Raw genomic sequence first — 8,003 nt, 5'->3', positions numbered from 1 at the left:
TTATTCCATCCATTCCTCTCACACGGAGTTGCATAATAGTTTCAGTCCATCAAAGTGATGGATTGGAACCTCGTGTGGATTTGGGCTGATGGGAACAGCCCAATGTAATGATGTAATTAAAAATATCCATAAAACCAGTGCACTCTGCAGTTACTTCACCAGGGTTCAGGTGCCTGTGGAAAGGAATGACTGCTCCCTCTCCATAAAGCCTGTGCTCTGAGCAGTGTTTAGTACTTGACAGCCATTTTTTTCTCAGTCCTCTGAACCCTGTGTGGAGCCAGTTCCAGTGAAGTCCCATGCCTGTGGCTAAAGGACAAGGTCTTTCCCTTCTCGAAGTCCCTGCAGTCTAGTTTGTTGTGTCAACACAGCTAGTGTTTGCAATCATGTGCTGGGGATATTTGGGGTACTCTTTTGTTCCACCTCTGTTTATGCCAAGAGAGGAAGAAGGGAAAATCTCATCTTTTGCTCTGTACTGAAGTGAAAATGAAGTTTCAGAAACCTGGGCTGTTAATGAAGTGTTTCACTGCAAAGGAGTAGTGAGGAGGCTTGAAGGATAGCAGTAAGATAAAGGGAGTGTCCTGAAAGTGATACGTGCTTGTTAGCAGAAAGGAATTTTGAAATCACAGCTTTCTACTTGCAGTGACTAAATTGCCACCATCTGGGTCTCTTACTTCTGTTTTAAGGCTGATCTCGTTTCTGTTCCATATAATACAGATGGCAGTTGTGCATGCAGCCTTCTACTCTGCATCTGCAATATCAAAATGTAACATTTCTTTTGTCGTGGATTACTTTTGTAACACTTTTCAAACTATGCGTATGTGCATATACCACCACAAGGCTTGAGAAAGGCACTTCTTTGTTTTCTGAAAATTATCAGCTGCAACAAATAGCCGTCTGTTGACAATGAAAGTCAACTTTAGATACAATGCCTCTGTTTCAGTTCCTCTCAAATCCTACAGGCAGAGATTTATGAGATAGCAATGTGCAGGTTTGGGTACACTGTGGGGCATGGTGACTTTGCATCAGTGGTGAGAAAGAGTCCTATAAAGGGGTGCAATACTATGTAGGCATGCTTGGACTCAGCTAATCAAGAGGAATCAGTGAAAGATTTCAATAATAAATATAGTGCTGTTAGTGTTGTGATTACAAAACCATTAGACTAAATCAGACCCATTTAACACCTCCCTTAGGATATGCACTGCATTTAATGGGAGAGGTGGGGGAGGGCAAGAATACATAAAACCAGATCCCTAATCTTTCCTGAGTGAGAAACAGAGAGTTTATACAAATTTTCTAAATCACACCAGATATATCTGAAATAGCTAATTGCTACTATTCTGTCATTGCCATTTGAAATTTAATGAACTACATAAAAAACCCCTCCTAACACTGGTCAGAAGCTGATGTCCCATTATGCACACAAATTCCCTCTGGGGTGATGGTCAGACTACTGATGCATCGCAATAGTGGTGATTACAAGAAGTCTAAGAGACTAGGGCTTGAAAGAATGAGTTATCTTTTATCATTAAAATATCAGCTGTGCATCCTGAATATTTCTAGGAAGAGATCCTTCTGTATTATTTCAGGGGAACTGGTAAAACATAGCCTAATACAGAGAAAATTCCAAAGCACTTCAGAGCGTATATATCGTCACGTGATTATTAATTTATGCAATTATTCCTGATCAGATATTCAAGTGCTGACAGCAGTATAGTTAATGTATATACTTTATCAGCTACAGACTTGTGGAACCAAATAGGAGACTAGCAAAGCGTGTTGGGCTCACCTTTATTTATGCTTAGCTCTTGGAGTCAGTTTGAATCATTTGATGGCTGTTGTGCTGCAAACAGCAGCTCTGCATGGGCAGATGTGTGGGATGTGCCTGTTTCTATATGAGTACTAACAAAAGCTGCATAGTTCAAGGAGGCAGAGACCTCAACGCCTCCTCTTTAATTCTGTTTACAACTCAGCTTTCCAAGTTACCACAGTTAAACTGAGCCACTAAGCCACCATATCAGTCTGTAGAGCATCTTCCCACGAGACCTGTACTCCCAGGACTTTCACTACCTGGAGCGCAGTGCATACGATCAGACAATGAACAAGAGACAGGCCTTGCTGGGAGGACTGGGCAGCTGGGAAAGACTTAAGACAGATGGCTCATGTTTCTTCTCGGTCACAAGTCTGGGAATGGAATTAATCCTCCATTTGGACTCCTGCAATCTAGGACTGGTATTCTGACTGAAAACCAGTGTCTACTAGGAGGCACTTGTGCAGGTTCCTGTTACAGCTAATGGAGATCCAGCTAAAGTAATGAGTCAACTAAAAAGAGAGAGAAGACAGAAGGGGAGAGGGGACACTCACCCCACCTTCAGATAGACCCATATAATAGATCTCATAAATCACACTGTAAACTGCTTTAATTAATTCTCTGCTCACAAAAATGAACTTTGGACCCCTAAAATATTTAGAAATGTAATCTCTGCTCTCCCCCTGTTAGGATAAAACCTTTAAAACCAAGCAGGTTTAAAAAAACAAGGGACTCTAAATAAGAAACATTTTCTCCACTCAACTCCTATCATGGAGCATTGTTAAATTACCTCCATGCTGCTTCTATACAATTCATATAAGATTGTCCTTCAGCATAGTTTATTCTATTTTCCTTTCCTGTTGGTATGCAGAAAACATTTCAAGTGCTCAAAAACAATCCTTAAAGCATTTTTAAACTTCAGGTCATAATTTTCATAATGCCACCATGAAGAACTAGGAAGGACTGGCACCTGCAAAGCATCTATTGATTTACAAATAGTTTTATTAAAAATCTGCTTCCTATCTAGATTTTGGATATTAAATAAGGAGTCTTCTAGTACTACTATGGGGTGCTCGTGGCTTAACCAAGTATGACAACATATATGTGCAGATGACATTCTCCTTGGAAGCAAGTATGTCAGTGGAACTGAATATGGAGAGGAAAAAAGTCTATATGCCTGCTATAGCCATCGTTTTAGGCAAAATTTTCTTACCCTTGTGGCACTCCTCCCTACCAAACTCTATCTGCCCAAGAGCACAGTAGTGAAGAGCAGCATTTAACACTGAGTTGAAAGAAAACTTACTCTCAGCCGAACAGTCTGGTGATATAAAATTCATTAGAGACAGGCAGAGGGAAAATGTCCATCCATCTGCCAAGTGAAAATAAATAAACTACTTGTTTGTGGAACAGCTTTTGCTCGCTGTTTCAAAACATGTCAGCTTCTTTACAACTGAGCCATCTAAGAAAATAATTCCTCTTGGTCACTTCACCCAGAGAGATATTCAGAAATTCATTCTGTATTAGAGAAAGATATATTTCTAGGCACTCTGCTCATCAGCCTTAATTATTGTTCAACATTGATAATTGTGTTTGTTCAAACTTCTATCTTCTTATTACTAGCCTGGAGCTCGTTAATACAAATTCTTCCATTGAGGTCTTATGGTCTGTCAGCCTCTGTTCAGGGTCAATACCCTAAGAAAGCCCACTGAAAGGCAGTTGTGAGAGACTGGAATTTTAAAATGGTTAATGACTCAAAATAATTGGCCGTTTGCAAAAGCTGCAGGTGCTTTACTGACCATGCTCAAAGTAATCATGCAGGTTCAGAGGGGGTGCACACCCACCACCAGAGGCTACAAGCTGGGGTTTGAGCCAGATAAGGGAAGAGGTGTAAAGGAAGCAGATCATATGAGGTGGGATAGTGCTTTTAACGTCTTGTGTCCTCCCTTACGCAAATGACTCAGGAGTGAAAACTCCCTTCCAGGGAAGAACTGGGACACTCAGATGTGGCCTGAAGTTATTCATCCCTTCTGATGGGCCATAATTGGCTCAACTATGGCAGAGTGAGAGGAAGCTGTAGTATCTTAGAATGTGTCATAAACCATCAAAGACCCCTCACTGCCCCTTGAGCCACAGTCTTGCAGTGTAAGACTCCCAGCCCCATGGGAGGTATCTTGGCATTCCCACCGAACCTGAGCGTATATAAATCCATCTGTGTTTTGTGGGTTTCCCCCATTCCCAATGGATCAAGACTGTGACCATCACTTTGACCAGCTGGCATCAAATATATAGAAATTGCAATGATCAAGTCTTGTTTCAGGACCCAAGGGTGATGATATCTTTCTACCCTTATCCTTTCTTTCTTTTCCCTCATACATTTTCTTAAGTGATATTTTTCTGCTTTTATATTACTATGGATAACAACGAAGATCTGCTTTCCATTGCAACCAAGTTGTTCTAAAATAAACCCTACATACATGTATATATAAACACCTATCATTCAGTGTTGTTTCACTCTAATCTGCCCCAAGAGATCTATTAATAAGAACCTGGGTTACCCTCACCTTCTGTGGTGGGTCTTAACAACAAAGAGCTTTGAAACAACTATATTCTCACCCAAAAGGCTGACCTTTCTACAGACACTGTTGATTGTCATCATTAAAAAAAAATCAGGAAATCTTTTGACAAAATCCTAAAATGTTAGATAGTTAATAAATCTGTTTTATCCTAAATTTTAGAAAGGTTAGTAATAAGAGCCATCTGAAACCTGCACCTTTGCTTGAAAATAATTTGAGTGCAGAGTGGGGGTTATTTTTCAGTATCCCAGTGGAGGGTACTTGATTTTTCTGACTAAAATATAATTTTTTGCTTGAGGATTGATAGAAAACAATGAATGTGGAGGAGAAGTTGGGTTTAAATCTGTCAGACAGAGGAGAACTGCTCCAGCACAGAGGTAGGAGGGAGGGTTCCTGCCTCTGGAAACTTGAGAGAAGTGAGTGAATTTTCCTGACATTTTAAAAAGTAATGTTGTTAGAACTTACCTTTGGCAGAGGTTCACAGCAGTTGCAGTCCATCCATGAGTCACTCCTTCAGCACCACAGGAAGGACTCATGCTTTTCTGATGGAGATGAGAGGATGCAGCCCTCTATGATGTTATTTCAACTGTGAAGCTTATATCATTCCCCATTTAGTTTTCTGGGGAGTCCCAGTGAGACATACTCCTCATTCTGAGGTGATTTCTCAAAACTCTAGCTTCTACTGTGGATCAAGCTTGCCTTAACATTTTCAAATCCTTTCCCGCACTCTGTCCAACGTTACTTCCCTTTTCCCATAGATCAGCTTACTCACCTCCTTGTGCACAATCAGATCAGCTAATTAGTAAATCAGTCAGAACTCTGCCTTTTCAGTCACAGACATTACTTTTTTTCTAACCCTTACCAGTGCACTTAATCACACAAGTAGTACCACCAGCTCTACTGACGTGAGAGTTCACATGTTTGCCCAGCTGATTCAGGGTTGTCATCACTCTTTTAAACTGTTCCCTGCATTAGGCTGAGTCACACTAATTTAGCCACTTCCACTTCGTTGTTATCTGAAAATTTTATGTGGCGAAATGTTTTCTTCCTTTTAAGCCATTATTCCTCAGTTTAACAAGGTTTTGTTTCTGAAGAACCGTAGAATCATGGAACGGTTTGGGTTGGAAGGGACCTCAAAGATAATTTTGTTCTAACCCTGCTGCCATAGGCAGGGATGCCTTCCCCTAGACCAGGTTGCTCCAAGCTCCATCCAAGCTGGCCTTGAACACTTCCAGGAGTGGTAAGTCCACAACCTCTATGGGCAACCTGTTCCAGTGATTCACCACCCTCTCAGGAAAGAATTTCTTCAAATATATCCAGTCTAAATCTACCATCTTGCAGTTTAAAGCCATTGCCTTATCTCACATCGAGTTACCAATACCTGCAGGAGAGATTGCTAAAGAGGTATTTTTCTTCCAAACCCAGCCGTTCTGCTGGGTGAAAGACTAATATCCTATCTCCTATTAGATGAGACCCATGATTACATGGCTGGGTTTTGGACATGTCCTTTGAACAAAAAGATTAGCCAAATCAGGAAAATTTGTGGTCAACAGGTCAGTAGAGAAGGCTGCTAAACCTGAAAAGGACATGTCAGTATGATGAAGATGGACTGCAGTCAGACTTGAGATCTTTTCAGCTTCCTTTACAGCTAAAAACAGAGTTGCTTTAATAGAGTGACTGCCCTCAATGTGGGTGGAAAGCATACTAAGAATTATTCAATATTTAGGGTTTTAAAAGTGCTGTATCTTTTCTAAACATCTCATAGGAAAAATCACACCAACTTGAAAAACACAGGGCAAATAGTTGTTAAAAAGTCTTGGAAAAAAAAAAAGCAAAGGAAAATTATCTTGGATAGTGCATCTCACAAACTCGAATAATGAATCAATGAATGAAGTACATCTAAGAATCAAATAGCTCAAATGAAAAACTTCACTATTAGAACATGAGAAGCCCAAGTCTTCTATAAAATACAGAAAGACTGAAGAAGCACATAATTTATTTACTTACTTAATATTTTCTCACACAAAACTCAGAGTAGCCTAGTCTGGAAGCGACTTTAACACAATTCTTGATCAGTGAGAGTACAATAATGAGTGCATGGTGAAGAAATTAAAGTACTTATGTTACTGCTGTAGAACTACAATTTCAGACTGATGCATCTCACCTTTCTAGGAATAATCAGGTAAATGTCACTGTAACTTAAAAGGCAAAGGAATTCTGTATTAAAGAATTTTCAGTCTTTTCTGTCGAGATATTTTTATCTACACAAATCCAGTTCAGCTCTCATTACTTTCAATGTAAAGAAATACACTCTGACAAAACAAAATCCCCCCAACCATGTTCATTTGCACCCAGAAAGAATCCATTTCTATTCACAGAGTCTAAAATGAGCACAGAATCACGTAACGAAATTATAGGTGAATGCAATATGCAGTTTTATTCTACACTTCAGAGATGAATCCCATCTTTGAAATCTTGTTTAACATCCACTGTATGGACCTTTAATTCTGTTAAAAATATTACTAAATATTAAAATAAAATAAAATAAAATAGGAACTAGGACTAGGAGCTAATAATGTCTGTAGCTAAAAATGTTTATCTAAACGGATACTGAAATTGGCCAGATAGAAAGTTTCTAGCACAGTTCTGAGTATTAGAAAGCAGGCATTCTTTATTGCAGTGCGCCAGTCACTCTGAGGTTATTTCCTCTAATCAAGTGCACTGAAGGTCAGGTGAACAGAGTTTTTATCATACACACTGTTTATGCATTCATTTGCTATCCCCACTTCCTTGGTTTTATTTTACATAGTCGCATCCCTTACCTGAAGTCCTATATGGTTCTTTGGGGTCTGTCTTCAATGTCCGGTGTCCTTTTTAGGGGACTGTGCCTCAATGCCCGCATTTAAGTGTTGTTCTGCATAACTTCTGCTTTGTCAGCCTTGCAGAGCTGAGCTGGCATCCTGCTTACATTTTGCATGATTTCTGTTTTTCTAAGTTATATTGTTTATCTGTTTCTTCAAGGCTGTGTCATTCTGTTCTACTGTCCTTGATAAGAGTAAGATGTTGTTCTGGTCTGCTATCCTTATCAAGTGAGTAAAATGCTGTTTTACCCTACTGTCCTTATCAAAACTATTTCCAATTTTCCACTTTTTAAACAATTTGTTGTGCATGGAGGAAAAGGCTAAGGTGGAATGTTAACACCCCGATAAATATCCCATTTGGTTGGAGACTGGATTAAGGTTTCAAATTGTGGTAGACTCCAACTCCAACATGGACTATTTCCTGAAGTGCTCCAAAAAAGAACCCAAGTTGGTTATGCAATGAATATATTAAACATGTAGTTTCTTTTAAAGTACTATTTCTATCATTCAATGAATAAAAATTGGTCCAGTACAAGTACCTTTACTTGGTGCAAAGTTTTCTTCACATTATAGCCTTGTGTGACCTGGAGATCTCTGTTCCTACCCTGACAGCCACAAATACGTAGAAACAGATGCTTCCATATTTGAGTCCCAGTCTGAAATAATAGCTCAGAAGCATGAGCTTTGGAGAGCGTTTACTGCAATCCTATTTTATAGAATACCAAAATCACAGAATGGTTTGGATTAGAAGGGACATTTAAA

At 39.5% G+C, this 8,003-nt stretch overlaps 1 protein-coding gene across 4 annotated transcripts in view; it reads right to left on the bottom strand.

Annotated features, from left to right (window-relative positions):
- The window catches only part of LOC108445280 (interleukin-5 receptor subunit alpha-like), a 27,388-nt gene extending 20,078 nt beyond the window's left edge, over positions 1 to 7,310 (bottom strand). For 3 of the 4 annotated variants that reach the window (XM_017728560.1, XM_017728557.1, XM_017728558.1), the window contains exon 1: positions 4,846 to 6,189. The gene's annotated coding sequence lies outside the window, so the exon portion shown is untranslated. Of the gene's footprint in view, positions 1 to 4,845; positions 6,190 to 7,202 lie in introns of those variants that run through there. The other variant, XM_017728559.1, reaches the window with a different exon arrangement.
- Between the last annotated feature and the right edge of the window lie 693 nt (positions 7,311 to 8,003).

Source organism: Corvus brachyrhynchos, unplaced genomic scaffold, assembly GCF_000691975.1.
Source record: "Corvus brachyrhynchos isolate BGI_N302 unplaced genomic scaffold, ASM69197v1 scaffold92, whole genome shotgun sequence".
Taxonomy (NCBI): Eukaryota; Metazoa; Chordata; class Aves; order Passeriformes; family Corvidae; genus Corvus; species Corvus brachyrhynchos.
This window is presented reverse-complemented; position numbering and strand designations above follow the sequence as displayed.